This window comes from Macadamia integrifolia, chromosome 9, assembly GCF_013358625.1.
Source record: "Macadamia integrifolia cultivar HAES 741 chromosome 9, SCU_Mint_v3, whole genome shotgun sequence".
Taxonomy (NCBI): Eukaryota; Viridiplantae; Streptophyta; class Magnoliopsida; order Proteales; family Proteaceae; genus Macadamia; species Macadamia integrifolia.
This window is the reverse complement of record NC_056565.1, coordinates 42065681-42089625: the sequence shown is the minus strand read 5'-3', so window position 1 is coordinate 42089625 and position 23945 is coordinate 42065681. Positions and strand designations below refer to the sequence as shown.

Sequence of the window (23945 nt, the reverse complement as noted above, 5' to 3'; positions counted from 1 at the left end):
CTCAATGGCAGCACATTCAAAGCGGACCTGTTGTCAACAAGAATCTGGGGAACCACTTTGTTAAGGCATTCAACTGTAATGTGGAGAGCCCGATTGTGTTGGGTTTCCTTAGGAAGCTCAGAATCTGAGAACATCAGAGACTGCACTGCATATGTTGCTCTTACTATATGTGTGAGGTGTGTCGGATTTATCTCGATTGGCACTTGCACATTAGCAAAAGACCTCAAGACTGCTTCACAGTGCAAATGGGATGCCATCAACAATCCCCAAATGGAGATGTTCACTTGGGATTTCTTGAGTTGAGCCAAGACTGGGTTCTCTGGCTCTTTCTATATGCTACTAGTTTTGGCCTCATTAGCCTTGCCCTTGTACTCTTTCCCACTTCTAGTTTTCATCACATTGATTGGTTTTTTCACAATAATCTCGGTGGGATAACTATCTTCATCATCACTATTGGTTAGGGTGATTATCCCCACCATAGAATCTTCTTCTGATTCTCCTTCCCTACTTGGGGTGGGAAGTCGAGGACCTCCACAAATATCCACCACCCTGGCTCGTAGCTTCTTGACTGCATTAGAAAGCTATTGGAATGCAACATTTACTACCTTTGCGATTCTTTCGTTTGGTCTTATTTCATCCAGATCATCCAATTGCTCTCGGTAGTAAAGATCACTGATGGTTACTTCCTTAAACACTTTGTCAATTTCTTCCACCCTTTCTTGCATCCTCAATGTGTTGGAATACACTTCAAACAGTTTTTCTTCCAACTCAGATGTGGAGTACTATTCGTCCATATAAACTTACGTCGGCTCTCCAGATTCCCCCTCATTTTCTGAATCTGATGTAGAATCATCTCCCTCTATGCATAGGGAAGGGTAAATGCCACTTGTTGGATCAGTTATTAGGTCATCATTGCCAATGGCATAGACTGAGAAACATGTCGGATGTTCTGGTGAGTAATATTCTGACTCATCATCATAGTCATTGTACCAAGGCCCTTGGTAGTCATCCCAATCTGGATACCCATCATCCTCTCAAGAATCAGAGTCATCTCCATCCTTCTCATCTTCATTTTCATCCTCATCATCATCGCCATCATCCTCTTCTTCGTTGATTTCACTCCCCCTTAATTCTTCATCAGATTCCTCAGAACCATCAAATTCTCTGGCATCCAAATGCTTGTAGTATTCAGATCGTATGGACCGAAAGATTTCCATAGGGTTGGTCCTATCATTGCTGGCTCGAAGTTGGACCAGTCCTGACTCATCATTCTATGTGTCACTCCCTATGTGGATTAAGGAAGTGTATTCTTTGATCTACTCCCCTATGGCCAATGTGGTTACTGCTCTGAGAAGATCAGCTATAATCTCTTCAATTACCTCTGGATTATCTTTTAAAGTTACAGCAGGCTAAATTAGAGAAGTTGGATCACTCTCCTGGTCTTCCCCCAATGCATTTACTGACCCTGTTGATGAAGTCATCTTTGGGGAATCTGGTAGTGCAAGCATATCCTTCCAATCGTACCCATCTGTCCATCCTTCTTTTTGGTTATAAACCGAACCTTGAGAATGAGATTGGTATGAAAGTGATAAAGGATATGAAGTGGGATGGTATAAAGATGATGTAATATGAGAGGTACGATACGAAGATTGTGGGTGATAGGATGAAGAGGTTCCTCCACTTTGATGGTGGGGGAAAGGTTGATGATATGGCAGGGGCTGATAATATGGTGGAGGCTGATAATGTGGCGGAGGCTAGTAATATGGTGTGGTGGATTCTTCTGATGAGGAGGGATGGACGGGGGCACCTGATCTTCTAACTCTTCCTCTGATGATTCTCTTCTTTTGAGGGTTCTTATGATTCCAGCCCTTTGACTCATGATTTTCCTATAAGCGCGGGCATTCTTCTTCTGAGCTCTAGGCATAATAAGTTGAGTAGGGTCACTCTCTGTAGTTTCTTCATCCATATTGTTCACATGATTGGGGAGTGGATTGGTATTGACATTGGGAGGCTGCTTGATTTTGACCTCAATGGTTCCATTGTCTACCAAGTCCCGAATTGCATGCTGTAAACCCAAACATCTTTCAGTATTGTGCCCCTTCTGAGTGTGGTAGGCACAATACTCATGATCCCTATACCAAGCTAGAGGAGGGTTGCTGATCACTCTTAAAGCCACTGTCCCTAGCAATCCTTGCTTCTTTAACTTCTCATATACGGTCGTTACGGGCATTCATAGATTAGAAAACTGTCTTCTTGGGTGAGGAGCCTTCTGGGCAGGTACATCTGCTTGTATTATGAAGGGCTGTGAAGAAGTGGCTGGTGAGACTGACTGCTGAACTGTACTTACCATATTAGTTTTTAGACCCTTTTCCCATCTGACTCTGGTGTTCTTGCTTGCATCTTGGGAGGATCCTTGATACTGGGCCTCTCTCAGAATTCTATTCTCCACCTGTGTGTCGGTGGCTATTAAGGCATTAAAAGTTTGCAAATGCTGATAGTAAAGAACATCATAATAGGGCTTTGACAAGTTCTCTATTAACATCTCTACTTGCTCTGCTTCTGAAGGTCTATCTGTCATCTTGGCCTTGTCTCTAAATCCCATCAAGAAGGAAGTGAATCCTTCTTTAGGCTGCTGCCTCAACGTCTCAAGCTCCCAATGTTTCACATCCACCTCAGTATTATAGGAGTACTGTTTGGTGAAGGCCTTCACTACCATCGTCCAATTCTCAGTTTGTGATGACTCCAACTGTGTGAGCCATCTCAGTGCTAGTCCTGATAGGGTTAACATGAAGGCTTGCCCATCTGGTTATCTGCAAGTTGCCATGACTTGGTGATGCTGAGGAAGACCATGAGATGAGCCTTGGGGTCTCCTAACCCATCAAATCTATCAGTCTGCCACTTGAATTTTTTTGGAATTCTTGCTCTAGAGAAGAAACTCATTTCCTCAGAATCCACTCTTTGGCCTTCTGAGCCTTTTCCTACTCGAATCATTTTCTCCAACTTCTCTAACTGCTCTTTGAGCTTCGTTTCTTTCTCTGTCTCTGGAGGCTCAAAGCAAACGTGTGCTGTAAATTCCTCTTCTTCATCTTTGACCACTACCCTAGGAGGAGGGACCCTAGAATAGGTCCCTCATTAACCATTGGGATGGGTAGGTGAAGATCCTCTCTGACCAGTTGGCCAGACATGCTCTAGTTCCCTTGAGTTGACTCAGGAAGAATTCCCACGATGACCTGTAGCTCCATTCTGGTTCACATCTCCTGTTGCCAATGCCAGCTCATTCTTGGGGTCAGCTCTGGGAGGGTTCTGAAGTGTATGTAGTATCTGAGCTATATCTCTTTTGACTTGAGTCATTTCTGTCTGTAAGGTCTCCATAGGATGGACCCAGGCCTGTTCAGGTGTTTCCATGTCGGGTGGATCCATGCTTACTAGGTTGTAATCACTTAGTAGTAGACAATCTCGAAGAGATGACAGAGGTGATTCTGGATTTAGGTGAGTCAACTGATCACCCTGACGCGTCCAAAGGGACTGCAGCGGATACTTGGGATGTGGAATTATGCCTGAACCAAAAGTGGTTTATTTTAGGATTCTTGAATTCCCAGCCCCTTGTTCACACATTCACTAGATTATCAACCAAAGTTAGTCCGCTTAATGATAGGGGGTGGATAGGGTTCGATGCCCCTGGTCCACCCAATGTCATAAGCGGGAGATTCATACAAATGGCTCATCGAGAGTATTCCCATAAGACATTCCATGTAATAAATGTATGCTTTCCTTGCTCTTTTTCCCACTAGGTGTCCTTCCTCCTAATTTTCTCGGGACTTGACGTGGCTCTAGCGGGATTACCCCTGAGTCATGTATCTAGACTTTTTCCTTAAGGAAGAGGGACACCTTTTATCTGAAACCCACTTTAGGAAAGCAATTCTTTACTATAGGAATATAGTGTATGAACATTCATTTTCAAGACCGCAAACAAGTTCTACAATTAGCTTGTGGCGCTCCTAGCTTCTTCATCTATTTTCTACATGATGCGAGCATGCGGTGGATGTAATAGGACTGACAAGGCTTCCTTGACAGGATCTATATACGTAAAGTACATGATCCTTTTAATATACCCGTAGGTACGAGATCAAGTGGATGACTTCCTTGTCCATTACTCATGACTACACACGAGGTTAAGCAATTGGCCATGGGGTGGTGGAACCATGAGTGATTGTGTGCAAAAGTGTAATTTAGAATAACTATCATTTGATCTCAAAATGCCATAAAGTGCTCGGACCTCCCCGAGGGTGCTGGCACAAATGCAACATCCTCGCCGTTTGATGATACCTTTCATTCTTGTACAGGAAGCGGGTATCATTTGCTCTCAAAGTACTCTCCATGACATGCACTAACCTCCCTGAGGGTGCAGGCATGATAGGGATTCCCTTGTCAAATGATTCAATTCGAGCACGATGTATGATGCGGTTAGCGAATACAATTACAAACATGGGGTTAGCCAAACACGTTTTCAAACAAATGTGGTGGAAAATGTTCTAGCATTTAAAGGTAGCATCTAGTATTGGAAGCTTGACATCAATCCTCAGTGGAGTCACCACTGTGAGGGTAGAGGCCGGAGATGGATCCCTACCCTCTCTCCTCTCTCTCCCTTCATCTTCTGGCGAGGGAGAGGTGGCTCGAGTCAAGCGTGCTTCCCTTGCGGGCCCTGTACCATCATATCTCTGCTTGGAGATACATGGAGGCCTATTTCGCAAGGGCGTAAAATTCATCATTTGAGACGGGAGTTTTGATGATAGTCTAATTTGGGGATTAGGATCATGCAAATGGGGTTTGGAGTTACCACCTAGGGTTATAGGCCTAGGACTCGGGGGTGGTCCCAATTCCTGAGAAAAGGACCTAAAATTTGGTCTGGTCCAAAGATTTAGTGTAAGTGTCAGGTTACAAAGTTGGGAAGGTGTTAAGCACCTAATCTTCCTGGTTCAACTGGTCTTCTGGCTAGATGCTTGAGAACGAACATTTTCCATAATTATTACTATTCTACATGTATGGCTAAGTTATCACACATATATACATTAATTGAATTCAAACTATTATATATACTAAAACAAGGCTTATTAGATGTCTACATTATGCTTGAATGGGGAGAGAGTTTATATTTGAATTTGACCCCTGTTTCTGGTCAAGAGGGGTGGGCCCCTGATTGGTACCAGCTTAGACTATCTTTCATGTTCTCCTGGCTCAGGGGAAGATGGTCTTGACCTCCAACTTCCTTTCTTAAGAAATATTTATTGTGATGGTACCCGGACAGAGTTCCAGCTAGGAACTGCTGCTTTCAGATTTGGATTCGGACAGAACTTTGGCTAGGGAAGACTATTTTTGGATTTGGATTCAGATAGAGCTTTAACTAGGTAAGGCTATTTTTGGGCTTGGGATGAGGTGGCACTCTGGCAGAGCTTTTTCTGGGGATAGGCTAAGGGAGGGCTAGGCTGAGGTGGCACTTCGGCAGAGCTTCCACTGGGAATGGCTATTCTTGGAAAGATTCCTAGGACACTCGGACAGAGGTTCGGCTAGGAAAGGCTATTTTCAAGCTTGGGATGAGGTGGCACCCCGATAGAGCCTCTACTGGGGATAGGCTAAGGGAGGGCTAGGCCGAGGTGGCACTTTGGCAGAGCTGGGAATGGCTATTCCTAGAAAGATTCCAGGGACACTCGGACAGAGGTTCGGCTAGAAAAGGCTATTTCTGAAAAAAAATAGGCTGACCTAAAAATGGATTGAAGAACTCCAAAGTCCCGAAGAACACTTTGAAGATCCGAACAAAGTTTCAGATCTTAACAAAGATCTCTTCGTAGACCCAAAGAACCTCAAAAAAAGGGGGGTTTCTATCTCAAGAACGCTCAAGATTGCTCAAGAACACTCAAGAACACTCAAGGGAGGTGGCTCAAGAACATACTATTTTTGGCTAAAAACTGGATCTAACTAGGAATTTGGATTGAAAACCTTCAAGATCTCGAAGAACGCTTCGAAGATCCGAATGAGTTTTTGGATCTTGACGAAGATCGCTCTGAAGATTAGAAGAAAATCATGAGGGGGAAGGAAGGAAAATTTCACTCTGAAAGGGGATTCAAGTGTCTGTTGGTGTGTTTTTTCTTAGTTTATTTCAACCAAGTAGGAGAGGGAGAATCCCTTTATTCAGTGGACGAAATGGGGGCTCTTGCCTAAAGTGAAGAGATAGGATTTTTGTCCAATGGGTAAAAGGGGGGTTGAAGGCAAAAATGGGTGGGGAGGGATTTTATCCAGTGGATAAAATGGGGTTTTCATAAAAAATGGGAGAAGAGAAAATTTTATCAGAAAAGGCAATTTTTGGAAAAGCGAGAGGAGAGATAGTTTGGAAAAGTTAATTTTCAAAAAAGCGGGAGGAGAAAGAAAATTTTGCCGAAAAGGCAATTTTTAGAAAAGCGAGAGGAGAGAGAAAATTTTACCAAAAAAGGCAATTTTCAGAAAAGCAAGATTAGAGAGAAATTTTACTAGAAAATGCAGTTTTTGGAAAAGTGAGAGGAGAGAGAAAATTTTGCCCGAAAAGGTAGTTTTCAAAAAAACGGGAGGAGAGAGAAAATTTTACAAGAAAAGGTAGATTTTAGAAAAACAAGAGGAGAGAGAAGGTTTTACCGGGGGTGCGGGTGATGTCACGGGTGTGCGAATGCATGGGTGTGTGGGCCATGTATGCACGGTGTGCGGGCCATGTGTGCATGGTGTGCTGGCCATGTGTGCATGGTGTGCGAGCACAGTGTGCACAGCGTGTAGGTTATGTGCACAGTGTGTAGGCCATGTGCATGGTGTGCGGGCCAGGTGTGCATGGTGTGCAGGCACAATGTGCATGGTGTGCCACAGGGCCGTGCACCTCGTGCGGTGGGGCTGCGCACAGCGTGCGACGAGGCCTCGTACAGTGTGCGGTGGGGCCACGTACAACATACAATAGGGCCACGCACAATGTGTGACGGGGTAGCGTACATCATGCAGCAGGCCCGCGTATAGCGTGCATCGGGGCTGCGCACAGAGTGCAGTAGGCCCACGCATAGCATGCGGTAGACCTGTGCACAAGTGTGCGGCCAGGCTGGGCTTTGCTGGGCTGGCTGGGCTGGTTGGCTTAGCTGAGCTAGCTAGGTTGGCCAATCGGTTGGGTGGGCGACCGGGCCAGTGTGTGCGACATGAGTGCAAAAAATGTGATTTTCTAGGAACGATTGTTGGAGATCCGTCAGTCTGATTTGGCGTATCATATATCGTCGGAATCGTATTTTTGAGCACTATTTATCAGTATGGTCATCTTGGCTAGATTCCTTCATATATGAAAAGTTAAAATTAAGCCTTCCTCTCTCTCGCTCGAGGATTTCTTGGGTTTTGGGTAGGAGAATGTTTCCATCAGCATCTCTGTCGGTCAAAAGTCAAAAGTCGCATCCAAAATCCATATTTCATCGTAGCCAAAGGAGGGTGACAAAATTGGGTGTCTATAGTATCCCAAAGGGACACACCATTAAAGTAACAAAATAAAAATTTAGATTTGAAAAATAAAATAATTTATTATCCAAATTAGTCCACCGAAAACAGGGGACTTCTCACTAAAAATAGCCGTGTTATTTTCGATGGACAAAACAAAGAGCAATCAGGGATTTTTCACTTCATCGGAAACAGGCACCGGAAGCATGCCCAGTGTTTCCGGTGGTTCCAAAACAGCTATAAATAGGCTCAGGTTTGGGTTTTATTGTACAAAACCCTATTCTACTTGGAGAAAAGGTGTGGAAATGGTTAAGGAGGACTTTTCAACCCATTTCCTACCTTCCTCTCGCTACCTCATGATCGATCGGCGTCGCATTCTCACCAAAGGTATGTTTCTCCTCTCTGTAACTCAGTTTTATGATTTTCTTCTCTATGAGCTTTACATTCAACCATGGAACTAGGCTTTTCATTCTTAATCATTAGGAATTGCATTGCAATGATGTCTAGATGTCATGTACATACCCGAAATGTCATTGAACAGGAGGAGCAAGACGCCATCGCTCAGCTCAACCCAATCTTGTTCTGCTCTATGGCTGAGCGAGACTGTTGGGAACTCTTCGAGCACCGCAATGTGGACTCAGGAGTCTATGTGAGGACAAATGACTTCCATACATTCTGTCTCTGCCAACGGTTTGACGAAGTTGGGTAGTATCACATCTTAAAACCCAACAAGTACTACTACCCTGCATTGGTCCGGTTATTCTACTCCAACCTGCAATGCGTGAACTGGGGTACTGAAGAGATGCGGATCACCTCCTATGTGAAGAGGGTGGAGATCTCCTTTGACATGGTGCAGTTGGCCAATATCTTGATGGTCAGTAATGCCGGTGACCTAGTGTACTTCCCGCCTCGGACTCCAGTATATGAATTCTAAAGTCTCGATACCTTTCAGGAGATAAACGACATGCTAACTAAGGAGGCCAAGGGATGAAACCATTCAGTCAACTATTTTACTACTCCAAAGGTCATCTGTCATCCGGTTCAGTTGAATATCCTTCCCACTTGTGGACACTATGATGAGGTATCCACACTGCAAGCCTATGTTGACCTACTGTGTGTACATGGGAGTGCATATACATCTTTTTTACCTCCTTATGTGGACTATGGTACTTCGGTCCAAGGGAATGGATCACCGAGTGGGGAGCCTATGTTATGAAAGAATACTGACTGAAATCTTCCGCCGCTTTGGGATGGACTTGGAGGGAGAGGCAAGCTTGGATGAAGAGGTCACAGACTTCAATCAAGATTCTCTAAAGAAGATGACTAGATCTGAGGGAGGTGACACCTATTCCAGGAGAGGGTCAGCAGTCTATAGAGGTAGAGGGTGGCAGTGCCGGTGATGTTGGTGGAGGTGTTGGTGGTGCAGGAGGAGATGTTGCTGGGGTTGGTGGGGTTCCACCACCTGATCCCCAGGCTTTGGGTTCTATGGCTGCTTCTACTTCTCAGGGCACTAGGGGTGTGAGGCCTTACAGTCTCAATGATGTTACTGAGACACCACCACATCATTGATGAGGAGCATAGATAGGACCTATTGTCTTATGGACAATAGAGTAGCCTCCCTAGAGGCACAGATGTAGGCGATGGTCTTCCATCTTGGTATTCTGGTGCCTCCTCCAGGAATGCATGGTCCGAACCAGGCCCAGAGCCAGGGACAACATCAGCAGCAGCGGCAAGAGCAGCAAGAGTAGTGGCATGTTTGCCACTGTAGCTTTTAGGATTTCCCTTTCTATGTTTTTCTTTGAGATTTCATGTTCTAGGTTTAGTTGAACTTTTATTTTATGTCATTTTCTTCTGTTATTTACATTCCTAGTCTTTAGGCTAGTTAGGCTTTCCTACTTTTCGTACTTTAACTTTAATAAAAGTGTAAGTTGTGTAATCAAATTCTCTATTATAATGGAATGGATTTAACACCTATACTTGTCTCTTAATTGTGCAAATTTCTATTATTGTTGTCTTGAGATTTTTATTTAATCCTAATTTTCTCAAGTCATGGTTCGATCGAGATTATGAGTTAAGGCAGAGCTTCACGCTCTGATATCATAGCTATCACACCCCAATTCTAGTAGACCCAACTTACCATTAAGAATATCGATGGTATGAGTAAGACGCATACCTATCTCACAAACCTACCAGGATCTCTGATAGCAGTACCTTAACATTTTCACAATCTCACATCACAAACCAAACACATGGCAATCATGGTATTAGTACCATGTAGGCCACATCGGATCTCGTCATACATCTCCATATAGTTCATATCATGATCGTAAAATGAAAAATATAACATATCATCATCGTATTTGAGCAATTACAATTAAACATATAATTTTAAGCATGTGAGTAATTTAAAAATAATAAACATTCCAAAAATAAACACAGTCCATCCCTCACCTGGTTTATGTTCGAGTGTGTTAGGGTTCAAGTACGACCATCAATCAACCAACTCAATTTTGATTTTGGGATTCATGTGAGTCACTATCCTAGACACAAAAGAAACTGAACATCATTACGTGTCAGGAATATCGAGAGGGACCCACTTGGGTCACCCCATAAAGGTACAATCAGGGTTTCCCAGTGACAGTAATGTCATCGGAAACACCCACCAAAAACAAGACATTTCCATCTGAAATATCAGTGCTATTTCTGGTTGTGGTGATAGAGAGCTCACAAGCCTCTGTGATCCACTAGAAATATGCCACCGAAAGCAGACCCAGTGGATCCGGTGGGCTGTTTTTGGTGGTGGTTCAGAACAGTCCACCCATTTTGGGGCTTTCCAGCTCGGGCTTGATCACCGGGATTTGTTCCGTGGAGTTTGTAGGGGATGTTCCTAGCATCATTCTAAGCCAATAACATCCTGATTTCACCAAGTGGTTTGGGAGATACATCGATCTAACAATCAAAACCCTAGTTGGTCTTTTGGCAATAGTTGTTGCCAGAGCTCATCGGGCTTGGTTTACGCTCGACAACAACACAGGGAGGGTAGAACACACATTCTACGACCTCAACATGGTTTGTACACTAAGATTCCATCCATACCTAGATTTTTCTAGAGAGAGAGTGGTATGGGAGGTTGTACTTACCTCCAGCAGTGATTCCGACGACTAAGCGGCAGCCGGCACCAAGTTAAAACCCCTCCCTCTTCTTCTTCTTCTTTTCTTTCTTCCTCTCCTCTCTCACATTTGGGTAAGGAAGAAATGAAGAAATGAGGAAATGAATTCCTCATTTTTAACTTATAAGTTAAAATGGACCTTAGGGTCCATTTAGTTGGACACTATTTGGACCAATCGGGTTATTATGACTTTCGGAGTCCGAGAACCCATCCACTTAGGTTCAAAATGTGTTCACATCATGAGTAAAGTGTGGGGGATGATTTGGGATCATCCGAGGCTGTTTACAATGTGAGTGGCGGGACCCACCGGATTCATGCCCAGTGGATCCGGTGGTTTATTTTTGGTGGTCAAGATAGCTTGCTGTCTTGACTGCTTGCTATCCAAGGGCTAGTATTGCAAGGGTGGTTGCCCTTAGTTGTGCTCAAGGCCTTTTTGTAACTTCGATATGTGCCAGGATTCATGTGTGAGGAGTCGGGTCACTTACCGTCTGGGATTGGAAGGTACGAATCCCCTTCAGTTAGATTGGCATACGATGCATGAACATGTGGGGTCATCTCTTCCCCTTTGGCAATGGGTGGCCGTGAGCCAAAACCCGATCGTGTTTCTGATCTCTGATTCGAGACCTATCACAAAAGTTCAAATTAGACTGAGTTAGGGCACATGTGTAACACTTACAACTTGTTCAGCTCCAAGCTCATTGAATAACTCATCTTCAATTGCCTGTTCCTTGATGTAATTATGAATCCCTCAACAAGCCACTACGATTCTTTCTTGGTCTTCTATATCATAGGCCTTCATATTACTCAAAATTTGGAATCTATTTTTCGAGACACCAAATGTTCTTTTAATTACATTATGCAGAGATGAGTTCCTGTGATTAAACAATTCCTTCGCTGTTCTAGGTCTAGGTCTTTCATTCCCAAAATCCTGTAAGTGATACATTTCTCTTCGGAATGGTGTTAAATACTCAAGTTGATTTGTGTAACCTGAGTCTATAGCATAATACTTGTCTTGAAGTATTATGGAAACACGCACATAATTAGATATCTTTTCAATATCCTAATTATATTGAAAAAAAACTCAAAAAAATTAATCAACTAATTATACCTGGTGGAGGATGAGGAAACCTAAGGGTTTCATTTGTTCTTGTTGCTTTAAACAACCCTTGCATCATGTGCACTACCTTCCCAGCCTGCATATACAAACGTGAAATGCATATCGAATAAACGCACACATAACATTCTGTGTGATCAAAGCCTTCCGATTTTGACACGGTGTTTGCTCGGATCTAGGGACTATGGCACTGATATGTGTGCCATCAACAACACCAATGCAATCCTATAAGGTTCATGTAGGAATTTGAAGTTATGTGTATTGTATATTGGAACTTTATTGATAAAAAAATATAATTGCTCGTATGGAGATTGAGATTACCTTGAAATATGGATAGAACTTTGGGTTGTTGGCAATCTCTGGAGGAACCACCTGAAAATTAGGTGGTATGATTGTTTCATTCGATAGATGAAACATCGCTTATAACACTATATGGAAGACAGTGCTAATTGTCTATCTGGATCGATTGAATCTCCTTTGGACTTGTCTATTACTCAAGCCATGACCTACTGTGACAAGAAATATTACAAGCATCTCATCTACTCGAATGAAACGATTGTCCTCCAACCATCCTCTATGTATCATTCTATCCCGCAGGTTGAGAAACACATCTCTTTCAACTCTAAACTCCTGGTAGCAGAGGTTTGAATGTCCAGCGAGTGCCTCTGCTACCATTATAGCTCCTATGTAACTACTATCATGACATGGTTCTCTAATTTTGATAGTTACTTAGCAGGTTTTGAAATTGATATAGAATGATCATATCATCATCATCACTTGATGACCTTGTGAGGTTCTCAAATGACATACTTGTAATTAACACTAGATTCTTGGTTACATCAAACTAGTGTAGAGAATAACCCACATGGCATGATAAAAAAACATTAAACACATCCAATCAAAGTAAAAGGAAATTCATTCAAACAACTAAAAGCAGAGTTGGCACAAAGAACAAGTACACAAAAAGTCATTAAACATCAAAACATTAAACAAGTTGTCCAAAAAAAAAAAAAAAACCTTGAACCCATTGTCCAGAAAGCCACGTAAAATAAAAAGTCACTTCAAATGCTTTATCATCCACATCCTCCTCTCCGGAATCACTTCCACGAATGATAGTCGCCAAGTAGCATCACTGTGTATTTTCTGCTGATCCATCACATACAACTCTTCTTAGTGTCCAGCAGTTTTTGGCAATTGAGTACGCTGTGTGGTCAATCCATCAAAGGATTAGTAGGTCAGACTGTTGCGGAATCAGTAGTGGATGCACCCTTCTCCATTCTCCAAGACACAAATTTCCTGAAGTACATGGCAGAGTTGGAAATGGTCCTTGATTGGCTCTTCTTCCTACAATCTATAGGCGTCCTGTCAAGTCTCCTCTTGGGTGCAGTTGGGTTGACCTCTTCATCAACATCAGTCTCCTCAAGGTCATCTCCATCAAGTCCCAGGTTGGTGGTCCTTGGAGTAGCAGCAGTGGACTACGACAGACCTCTATCTCCACAAGCATTTGAGTTGGAGATGATCTCTAAAAACTTTGGCCACCATGGAAGACCATGCCTTCTAAATTTAGTCCATGTTGGGTTTGCCTATAATCCAAAGTGAAGGCAGTATTAAACACTTTTTTGGTTGATAAGTACATAAGCATCCAACTATACACCAAAAAGTGTGTTATACCTTAATAGCACCCGCCCAAATAGAATATCCAGCTGTAGCAGTCCTGGTATTTGAATCCCGTTGTTTCCAACAGACCCTTGAAGCTATTGTACTCACCCCATAATTTGTTCATCTTATAACGGAGTTGCTCCTTCCCGAAAGGTCGCTTAAATTCAACTTCCATTCCCTTTTTTATATTATCCCATGCCACCTTTTTGAACGTTGAGTTGGTCTTCTGACCATTCCTCACAATCTCAACCATTAAGTTGATGAATGCTTGTACCTCAGCAACATTCTAGATAATAGTCGATGAAATTTTGGTAGGGGTTCTTCTAGTACTCATTACTCTCTACATAAATAATGCATAAAGAGAAACATTTGAATAAGTTGAGAATTGCACATTATGTTAAACAAGATTCGTGCACATGGATATCATAATCATAAAAAAGGGAGTTAACAGAAGTTACTATAAGCCTAGAAAGAATTAATAATTTTCACTGTTGAAAGAAAGGAAAAAGAAGAACTGAAAATGGACTAAAAAGTTATCTAATACTGTTCCATATGAATCTGTATGTTTCCTTGTGTGATCCATGTGTATTGAGCTTGTGAACTTGTGTTCTATGTGGATCTATGCTTGAGTATTTATTAAAAAGACAGGTAAATGTATCTCAGTCTAACTAATTCTTTTAATGTTTTTTCCTTCTGATAGGATGAGAAGAAAATAGAAACAAAGGTTTGCAATAACTCAAGAAGCTGGATCATGGCTTCCAAGCTATAGATATGCACCAGGAAATGGAGCAAAACCACAAGCATAACACTATAACAGCAATAAAAAAAATTATTGATGAATAGACTGTATTATATAACTCCCAATTACAATACTGCATAATGTATGTGATGCAATCCCTTATGTCCTCATTTGATTCTCAGAATGAAGATCATACACAAACTACTAAAAAAAATAGCAACTAATACACCAGTACAGCCTGATAAAAAACAATACTAATTACAACCACAACACATAAAGAGAAGGCATTAACTTCCATATAAAAGATCTAGAGAATAGCTATGATTTTATGATCACATGATGAGGGTCTGCAGTATTGTTCCAGTTGAATCATCAACTTAAATTTATTTTTATAGTATGGCTATTTCATGAACCCTTCAATCTCTCTTTCACTCTCTTTGGGAAGCAGGTCATCAATGAAATGGTTAGGCTTTTTAAAATTGTCCCAAAAAGAATTTACATTTCTGATGTAGAGATAAAAGGCAAGTTCAAAATATATAATAAGAATGATTTACCTCTATGGGATGTCTTGTATCTCTTTCATTTATAGTTTGCTTCTTATGCAAAATTGAAATTTGTGTAGGGTACATAATTCCAATAGGCTGGGTAGATGTGGTCTATCATACAACTATTCATCTGAACCCACAATTTGTCTAGTTCACTTGTAATGCAAAATTATTTACTTCCTTCTGCAATTTTTTATTTTCCCTTTTAATAATTCCTTCCCTTCTTCTCCCTTTGTTTTTGCTTTATGGGATGATGGTGTGGGCATGCCAAGAATAAATCATAAGTAAGATCCTGCTATTGATATATGGATGGCAGAAATCTGGTTATTGCTCGAAGTTGATGTTGATGGCACAAGAGTACCTTCCCGTATAATTGAAGTGAACCCGGCTGTGATAGCTGAAGATCTATTTCGTTCATGCCTCTTTCATGTATCTTTTACTTATAGCAAAAAATGTAATTGTAAGGGAAAATACCTTTTTTTCTTTCTGCTTATTTCCTCTCACCTGTTTGCCTTGCAAGGGTGCTGAATTATCTCCAAACATGTCTGGTGACTATGGGGGGATGGGGAAAGCATGATTTTTAGAGTCGCCATCTAGGATTCAGGGCCTAGAACCCTATTGTGGAGCCCAATTTCGATCGAGGAATCGAGCTCAAGTAGGGGTTGGATTCTTGTGAAAGGAAGGAACCCTCAAATTTGACTTCATATTTTGGTCTGTTCCAGAGATAGGGGTCCATGTTAGGTTACGAGTGTGGGAAGGTGTTAGGCACCTACCTCGCCCGGAATTTCTGGTCTTTCTACTAGAGGCTTGGATTTCGAATATTCTCCCCCGAGAATTTGAATAGCCTAAGCTAGCATGGAAGTCTTATTACATGAAATAACGCAATCACATATACATGCACTTGCATGAAATAATTGTAGGAAATTATTGAAATATCACATGAAATATAGATCTATATTAAAACCACATGAAATAACAAAATTTACATAAAATAATAGAAAATGCAATTACCTTATCTACATACACGTACAATGTCCCATGACATGACAATTATGATCGTTCTTTCATGTGAGGAACACATGCGATAACACATAAAATGATAAAATTTCATAAAATGAGAAAATAGAAAGCAACTTATCTACACGATGCTCCATGACATGATAATTATGATCATTTTTTATGTGAGAAACACATATGATAATGCATAAAATGATGAAACAGATTACATTAATGTACAAATGCTAAAATTAATAGATGAAATGATAATAATAAATCATTATTTTATGTATTAGATACATAAAATAATACATGCGGAGATGAGGTGTGTATTATACATGCAAATAAAATTACGATGTAATATTTGATAATGACCGATGAAAATGGTGAAATTTTTGATAATTTTTCTTAACTCACGGGCAACGATTTAATTTTCTTCTCTCTTTCTGGGAGAAATTAAAAACTTTAAGTTGACAGGGTTTGTATGCTAGGGTGTGAACATGGGTTTTGGTTTCTGAGAATTTGAGTAGGGCTTCCACACTATATTCTTGAGGTAGGAATTGATTATGAAAATTTGGGCAGGGCCTCTGCACTGTGTTCCTAGAGTTGGAATCAGTTATGGAAATTCGGGAAGGGCTTCCGCGCCATATTCCAAGTATTCCTAGGGTTGGAATCAGCTGTGAAAATTTGGGCAGGGCTTCAATAATATTAAAATCAAATACAAAAACAACTTAAACAGAAGTTTCATACTAACCTTATATGGATAACGTGGACTTCCAAAATAGTACAGGACTCTGTCAACATCAACTTCAGTAAGCTCGGCTCACAATTTCTATAAACACTCGTCTCTTCTTTTTCTTTCCTCTCTCTCTCTCTCTCTCTTTTGTAAGGTTTCTAGAACAGGGTTTCTTCTTCAAGGCTTTTTTTTTTTTTTTTGTCCAGGGTTTCTCTCGGTGACCCGAGGTCACTATTTATAGAAACAATAAGGATCCATGTAAAAATACCACATAAGGGGGTTTAGGGGCATGTAAGGCCCCTCCCCCCTTAGCACTCTAATATGCCTCCAAAAATGCCGTCGCACCTCGTTATGCTTCCGTGTATACCCGTAGACTGGGCGGCTACCCCGTAGGCTGGGCGACAATAGCCCTACATGGGTGCAGTGGAAATTTTATCACCTGAGGAAAAGCGGCAAGTTTTGGTTGGGGTTTGGTTTAGGGTGGTCTGATTTGGTTCGGTTTAAGGTTTGGCTTGGGTTAGGGTTTGGTTTGGGTTAGGGTTTGGTTTGGGTTAGGGTTTGATTTGGGTTAAGGTTTGGCTTTGGTTTGGGTTTGGATTGGGTTAGGGTTTGGTTTGAGTTTAGGGTTTGGTTTGGGTTAGGGTTTGGTTTGGGTTAGGGTTTGGCTTGGTTTAGGGTTTGGTTTGGTTTAGGTTTGGTTTCGGTTAGGGTTTGGTTTGGGTTGGGGTTTGGTTTTGGGTTGGGGTTTGGTTTGGGTTAGGGTTTGGTTTGGTTTAAGGTTTGGTTTGGGTTAGGGTTTGGTTTGGTTTAGGATTTGGTCTAGGTTAGGGTTTGGTTTGGTTTTAGGGTTTGGTTTGGGTTAGGGTTTGGTCTGGGTTAGGGTTTGGTTTGGCTTAGGGTTCGGGTTTGGTTTGGTTTGATCTGATTCCGGTTTAACCAGTTCAAAGTTCAAGTAAATAATATAGCACACCTGGGTATCCATTTTTTTTCATGCAAGATACCAATAGGATCGTATTTCCGAGTACGTTTTAATGATACGGGAATAGAGCACATACTAGGCTCGATTGTCGTATTATAACAAAAGGCATCAACCACTTCCGGTCACTTTCCTTGCATCATTAAACAACATTGAGTTTGACCAATCACAAGTTCTGGGATAATCTGGACTTGTGCCAAAAATTTGACTTCTTTCAAAAAGAGAGAATATGTCTCCTCATTACCAGTAATTCATCATTGCCGTGGGGGGGGGGGACAAAATTTGGTGTCTACATTAATGAGAGTTATAGGAAAGTTTCATTTTATGGGTTGTTAAATGCACTCCAAATAGCCAAAACATGACCCAAATCGGACAATCAAGAATAAAACACACATCAAAACTAAACTACAAACAGATCCAGAGGCTAACACAAAGATCAAACCAGAAATCAAATTTTAACAGGTGAACCAAAAAAAGAAAAACCCCCAACTAGGGCTTGAACAGAGCAGCATTACAGATTAAAACTCAAAACCGGTCACCAATCACCTATTCTACATCAATGCACTTCAAATAGCCAAAGATCGGCTGAAAATTCCATAAAAATTACTAGACAATAGAGCAAGGCCACTTTGAATGTCACACCCCACCTTACAGTAGACCCAATTACCATCAGGATTATCAATGGTGTGAGTAAGACATGTATTTGTCTTACAAACCTACTAGGATCTCTGATAGTAGTACCTTAACATTTTCACAATCTCACAACACAAACCAACATAAGCAGCGGAATTAGAGTATAGTAGTGGAATTATAAGTAAAATGGAAAAACATCTAATGGTAATATAATAGAAATAACCAGGTAATTCTGTTACATTCATCCATGACATATAATTATAACCTCAAGAATATATACAATCCACAGCTATATCCATAAATATCAAAACATGATATGCAATCTCACGATGTGGCGTAAGCACAGTCCTGGTCGTGCTCCTTTGCTTCTGGCATCCACTAGTCGTTCACACCGTACTCCAACCCAGAAGATACTAGATCACCCGCCATCGGCACCATGATACCTGGATCATCATCTAAAATGGGGTGTATACGTGGGGTGAGATTTTCAACTGGCTCAATGAGGGGGGTGGGGTCAAGCACATCTAAGCAAGTCAATAGCAGTAGAAATTTATGATACATGATTGCGAAAATTAAACACATAGTCTATGATGCTCGTGATATAGTTCATTTATTTATTGTCCACCTAACAATACAAACTAAGTCTGGTAAATGCTACTACGGTGCATTAGGCTGCATCCCTCGTCTCGAAAACGACATCGACTACATAGCAATACAAACCCTAGCCATGATTAGAAGCCTACCGCTCCCCGTATGTGTCCATGGGTCACCCAACAAACCCTTGATAACCCCCTCCTGGTAGTTACGGCACCGATAAGACATCGGCCACGTAGGATAGGTTTCCGCCTCTGAAAACAATCAAATCGTACCGTGGGAGTGGCACTTTAGAAAGGCTCATCAAACATACCACAATGGGTTATCTAATACCTCAACCCCTATTGAAAAGGGTGCATAGCATAAGGAGTGATACCTAACCATATATATACTACATGCCTTCATAATGATACATTTAGTATGGATTACATTATACCAGAGAGACTTTGGCCACAAAGTGAAACCGAAGACTGTTTACCTAATCTAGCATACAAATAGTAGTTGAGTATGGACTATGCAACATCGGCAAGACCTCGGCCATGAAACATATCCATTTCCAAATGTAGTCCTGGGGTACACGATACCAGCGAGACCTTTACCACAAAGTGTAACCCGCGACTACAACTAACTCTAATGCACATAATTAATGCATAAATGCAACATACATATGGTAATCATGGCACCGATACCACCTCGGTCACATCGGATTCTGTCTCACACACACACATCCAACATACATACGGCAATCACAGTACCAGTACCACCTCCGCCACACTGGATCTCATCATACATTCCATACAATTCATATCATGATCGTAAAATGATAATTTCAATTAAACATATAATTCTAAGCATGTGACCAATTTAATAAATAATAAAAATTTCAAAAATAAAAACAGTCCATCCCTCACCTGTTTTACGATCAGTTGTGTTTGGGTTCAAGTACGGCCCCCGATCGATCAATTCAATTCTGGATTCGGGGCACGTGCACGTCACTGTCCTAGAAACATTGGGAGGGACCCATATAGGTCAACCCCAAAGGGTGCTGACACAGTTCTTAGGTGAAAATACTATCACCGGAAACACCCACCGAAAATAGGGCATTTCCATTTAGTCGTTTGGGAGATACATTGATCGAACGATCGAAACCCTAGTTGGTCTTTTGGCATTACATGTTGCCGGAGCTCACCAAGCTTGGTTCGAGCTCGAAAACAACACCGGGAGGGTAAAACACCCAACCCACAACCTTGACATAGTTTGTACATCAAGATTCTACCCATACCTAACTTTTCCTAGGTCGAAATGAAGAGAGAAAGTGGCATGGGAGGTTGTACTTACCTCCAGCGGCGATTCTGGCAATAAGGTTGCAGTCGTCACCAAGGTAGGCCTTCAATTCCCTTCTCCTTCCTCTTCTTCTTCTTCCTCTCCTCTTTCTCTCCTCTCCTACATTGGGCACAAGGGAAATGAGGAAATGAATCCCCATTTCCCAACTTATAATTTAAGTTAGGCCTTAGGGTCCATTTGGTTTAGGCCTCTTTTGAATCAATCAGGTTAAAATGAGTTTTGGGGCACAGGGACCCGCACATTTAGGTCCATAAGGTGTTCACATCAAGAGAAGGGTCTGGAGGATGATTGAGATCATTCGGTACCATTTACGATGAGAGTGGCAGGACCCATGGGCATCGGAACCTCGACAGAAGCCAATGGACCCACCGAAAACAGGCACCGATTCATGCCCAGGCTACTTCGGTGGCTTGTTTCCAGTGGTCAAGATAGCTTGCTATCCTATGGTTGGTCTCACACAGATGGTTGCCCTTGGACATGCCCAAGGCTTTTCGGCAATTATGATGCGTGCCGGAAATCATGTGTGGGGAGTCAGGTCACTTACTGTCTGGGATCGGAAGGTATGAATCCCCTCTAGTTAGATAGGCATGAAATGCATGAACATGTGGTGTCATCTTTACCCCTTTGGCAATGCGTAGCCACGAGCCAAAACCCGGTTATACTTCCAATCTCCAATCCGAGGCATGCCACAACAGTTCAAATTTGACCGGATTGGGGCACGGGTGTAATTGAAACGAGCCATCACATACAAAAGGATAGTGAATAACAATTCAGAGTAAGAAGAATCAAAGCAATATGCAAATTAAGCCACAAGGCATCCCAACAAAACATAACCCAAATCAGATAATCATCAACAAAATACACATCCAAACTCAACCGAATGTTGTTCCAGACGCTAACAGAAAGAGAAAAACAAATTTGAAGCTTAAACAAGTTAAACTAAAAAATAAAAGCCCCTTTCTGGGCATGATCAGAGCAACATTACAGATTAAAACTCAAAACTGGTGGGATCCATCTATTCTATATCATTGCACTTCAAATAGCCAAAGATCGACTTAATAAGGAGCCAAAAAATGGCGTCCATAATCGAATTAATTTTGAGAAAATTAATCCTGAAAAATACTACCTAAAAATAACCAAAATCGTACCTATAGAAGCGAGGAACTGAAACCCTAGTCAAACTTCACCAACTCCACTATTCTCCTCGTCTTCTCTACCTATCTCGAGTTGTAGAGGGAAATCGAGTCATTTGAGGTTGAGATTCATATTGTGTGTGTTTACAAATCCTTGAAGTCTTCCTCGGCCTGTGCAAAGAGTAGGGTCTTCAGTGGCTTCGGTGTGAAAGTGTTCTAGATGAGTCCCAGTTGAGGGTTTTTGAGGGTTCTCTTTCACATGATGCAGTAGGACCTAGCTGTTGGCGACCAGGTTCACCGGAGCTACTGCTGCAGATTTGAGCGAGAGGGAGAGGCGGGAGGCTCACAGGAGTTCTCAGCTTTTCTTTTGCACAAGACAGAGAGGCAGAAGGCTCACAGGATAACACTTTTTTTTACCGGGAACAAGTCGCGGAAACTAGTTTTGTCAAGTCCATTTCTAGGAATAGAAATCAACATAAATTTTGATTTATAATTATAAAAATAGGAGAAACGGAATGATTTTATCAAACGGTATTCAACCCATTTCTCTGTTTCTGGGAACAAGAAAACACAAAAACGAAAAAAAAGGGACCATCGTCAAACGGTGCCTTAATAACCAAATATGAATATAGAATGATTTGGAGTTAGTAACATAACCATGTAGAGTCATGAAGCTACAGTAGTTTCTTTATTAGGTTTGGAAATTTCACTTCCCTTTCCTTCAATTTCCCTTGCAACCAAATAGAGATAATTAGTAATTTCAATTATCCACTTTTTTTTTCAATCATTTTAAACATTTTTCAAAAATGGGTTAGTTGTCATCATGTTGGTGATAAATGAATGGAAATTATTGTCGTCATGTTGATGATAAATGAATGGTAATTATTTCCACTCATTCTACCACATGGCAAATCAAATGGAGTTTTTTTTTTTTTTTTTTTTGGTTAGTGGTAGACTTCAAGGTCACTTACACACATGTCAGGTTTTAATCAAATCAGGTTGACCATGTGGCAAATATAAGAGATAAAAATTTAGGAGTACAAAGAGGGTACACAAGATTATAATAGGTTGAATGGCCAAACGTGGAAGTTTGAAGTTGAGATTCGACACATGACCAATCTAGACAATTCCTAAGATATCCAACAATCTGATATCGCAAATCCTTCTTCCACAAGGTAGAATGATCTACAGTCATGATAAGTCATGGGTACATTTCATTTGTCACTATGTATGATTAAAACAAGTTTGTCCTACTCTCCAAAAGTCTACAATATTTCAAAATTGTACTCTATAAACTTCCCTACTCCTTGTATATTCCCCCTTGCCTCCTCCAACCCCTATGTTAACCATCAAAGTTAAACAATCCTTTTTTTTTTTTTTTTTTTTTTTTTATGAAAGTCCTTTCGTTTGATTAGTAAAGGATTTAGAGTCTGCAGTTTGAAAAACATCCATGACCCGAAGGAAACCTCCTCTCACCAGAAAATAGCCAAACCAGCAAAATATTAAAGCAAAAACCAATGGTTTGTGAGCTATGAGCACTAACTCCCGCTAAAAAGGGGAAATATATATATAGATGTACCCTATAAAGGGCGTACTAGTATTTTTATGGAAAACTTTACCATGCAGAACTAGCACGTTTGTAGTTGTCCCAAAGGTATAAAGATTGTTCCAAGATGCCAACAAGGATTGATGGACCCCCCTTAAGTGATTGAAGATTCCTTTTTTGTAACAATAACTACCTAGCATAGTTGGTGAGTTGTGGTGTGCAAAAATCCCTTACTCACCAGGAGGTCTCAAGCTCAAACCTCATGGTTGCTATTTTTTGGAGATTTTTTTTGGAAGATTTTCTCTCCTACTCATCACTTAAAGCAAGGAAAATAGGAATCGTGTAAGGGGGGAGGGTTTGTGCACAAGTTTGAAGAGAGAGAGAGGAGAAGAAGGAAATAAAGGAGAAAAAAAAGGAAAGAAAATTGAAAAAAATTGTTGGAAATCCCTCCTACCTTTTCTCTCTCTCTCTCTCTCTCTCTCTCTCTCTCTCTCTCCTCTCTCCTCCACCTCACCACACAATTGACCTCAAAAGGCTAACCACGTTTGAAGAAAAAAAAAAAAGATAGAGAAGAGAAAAAATAGGAAAAAAGGCAAGAAATAAAAAAAAAAATCCCCTACTTCCTATTTTATCTCCCAATCCTCCCCCCACATCACCAGAAAATTGTCCAAGGGTGGATCCCCTTGGATGTCTTCCTCTCTCTCTCCTATTCCTTATAAAAGGGAGTCCATCAAACCCTAAAGGGGTGTCCCTCTTTTGCTCTCTTTTTCTCTAGAGTGCTCTCCTTCTAGTTCTAGTTCTAGTTCTTCTTAGTTTTTCTTACTTTAAACACTTTTTTAATTGATTTTTATTTAATGAATACAATTTTTTTTTTATTGTTCATGTTATTCAAGTTATTCAAAGGTGTAATAATTTTAATTTCTAGTTCTAAGCTTAGTTCTAGGTGACAAGAACAAGTTGTGGAGCATGTCTGTCAAGTTCAGTTTTTCTCTTCAGATTTGTCTTCTCTAGTACTAGCAATTTCAGATTTGGTTTATTTCAAATCTGGTTTTTAGTATTGGTAGTATTTCAAATGTCAATCAAGTTTTCAAGTTCAAGTATTGAAGTTCAGGTAAGTAGGCTTCTACAGTAGTCTTCTCACCCCCCTCTCATTCCCTCTTCTTGCTACCCTTTCATTCTTAAAGTAGGTTTTAAATTTTCATCTTTTACATTATTGCTTTCCCTTTCCCTCAAGGTTCAGGGCTAGATTTTGCATTGGCTTTGCCCCTCTTTA

General features: G+C 41.0%; 1 non-coding gene across 1 annotated transcript; it reads right to left on the bottom strand.

Annotated features, from left to right (window-relative positions):
• Window positions 1-4593: 4593 nt before the first annotated feature.
• LOC122090318 lies at window positions 4594-4669 on the bottom strand. The gene has a single exon (XR_006143555.1). It is a non-coding gene; the product is annotated as a small nucleolar RNA SNORA17 (small nucleolar RNA).
• Window positions 4670-23945: the final 19276 nt, after the last annotated feature.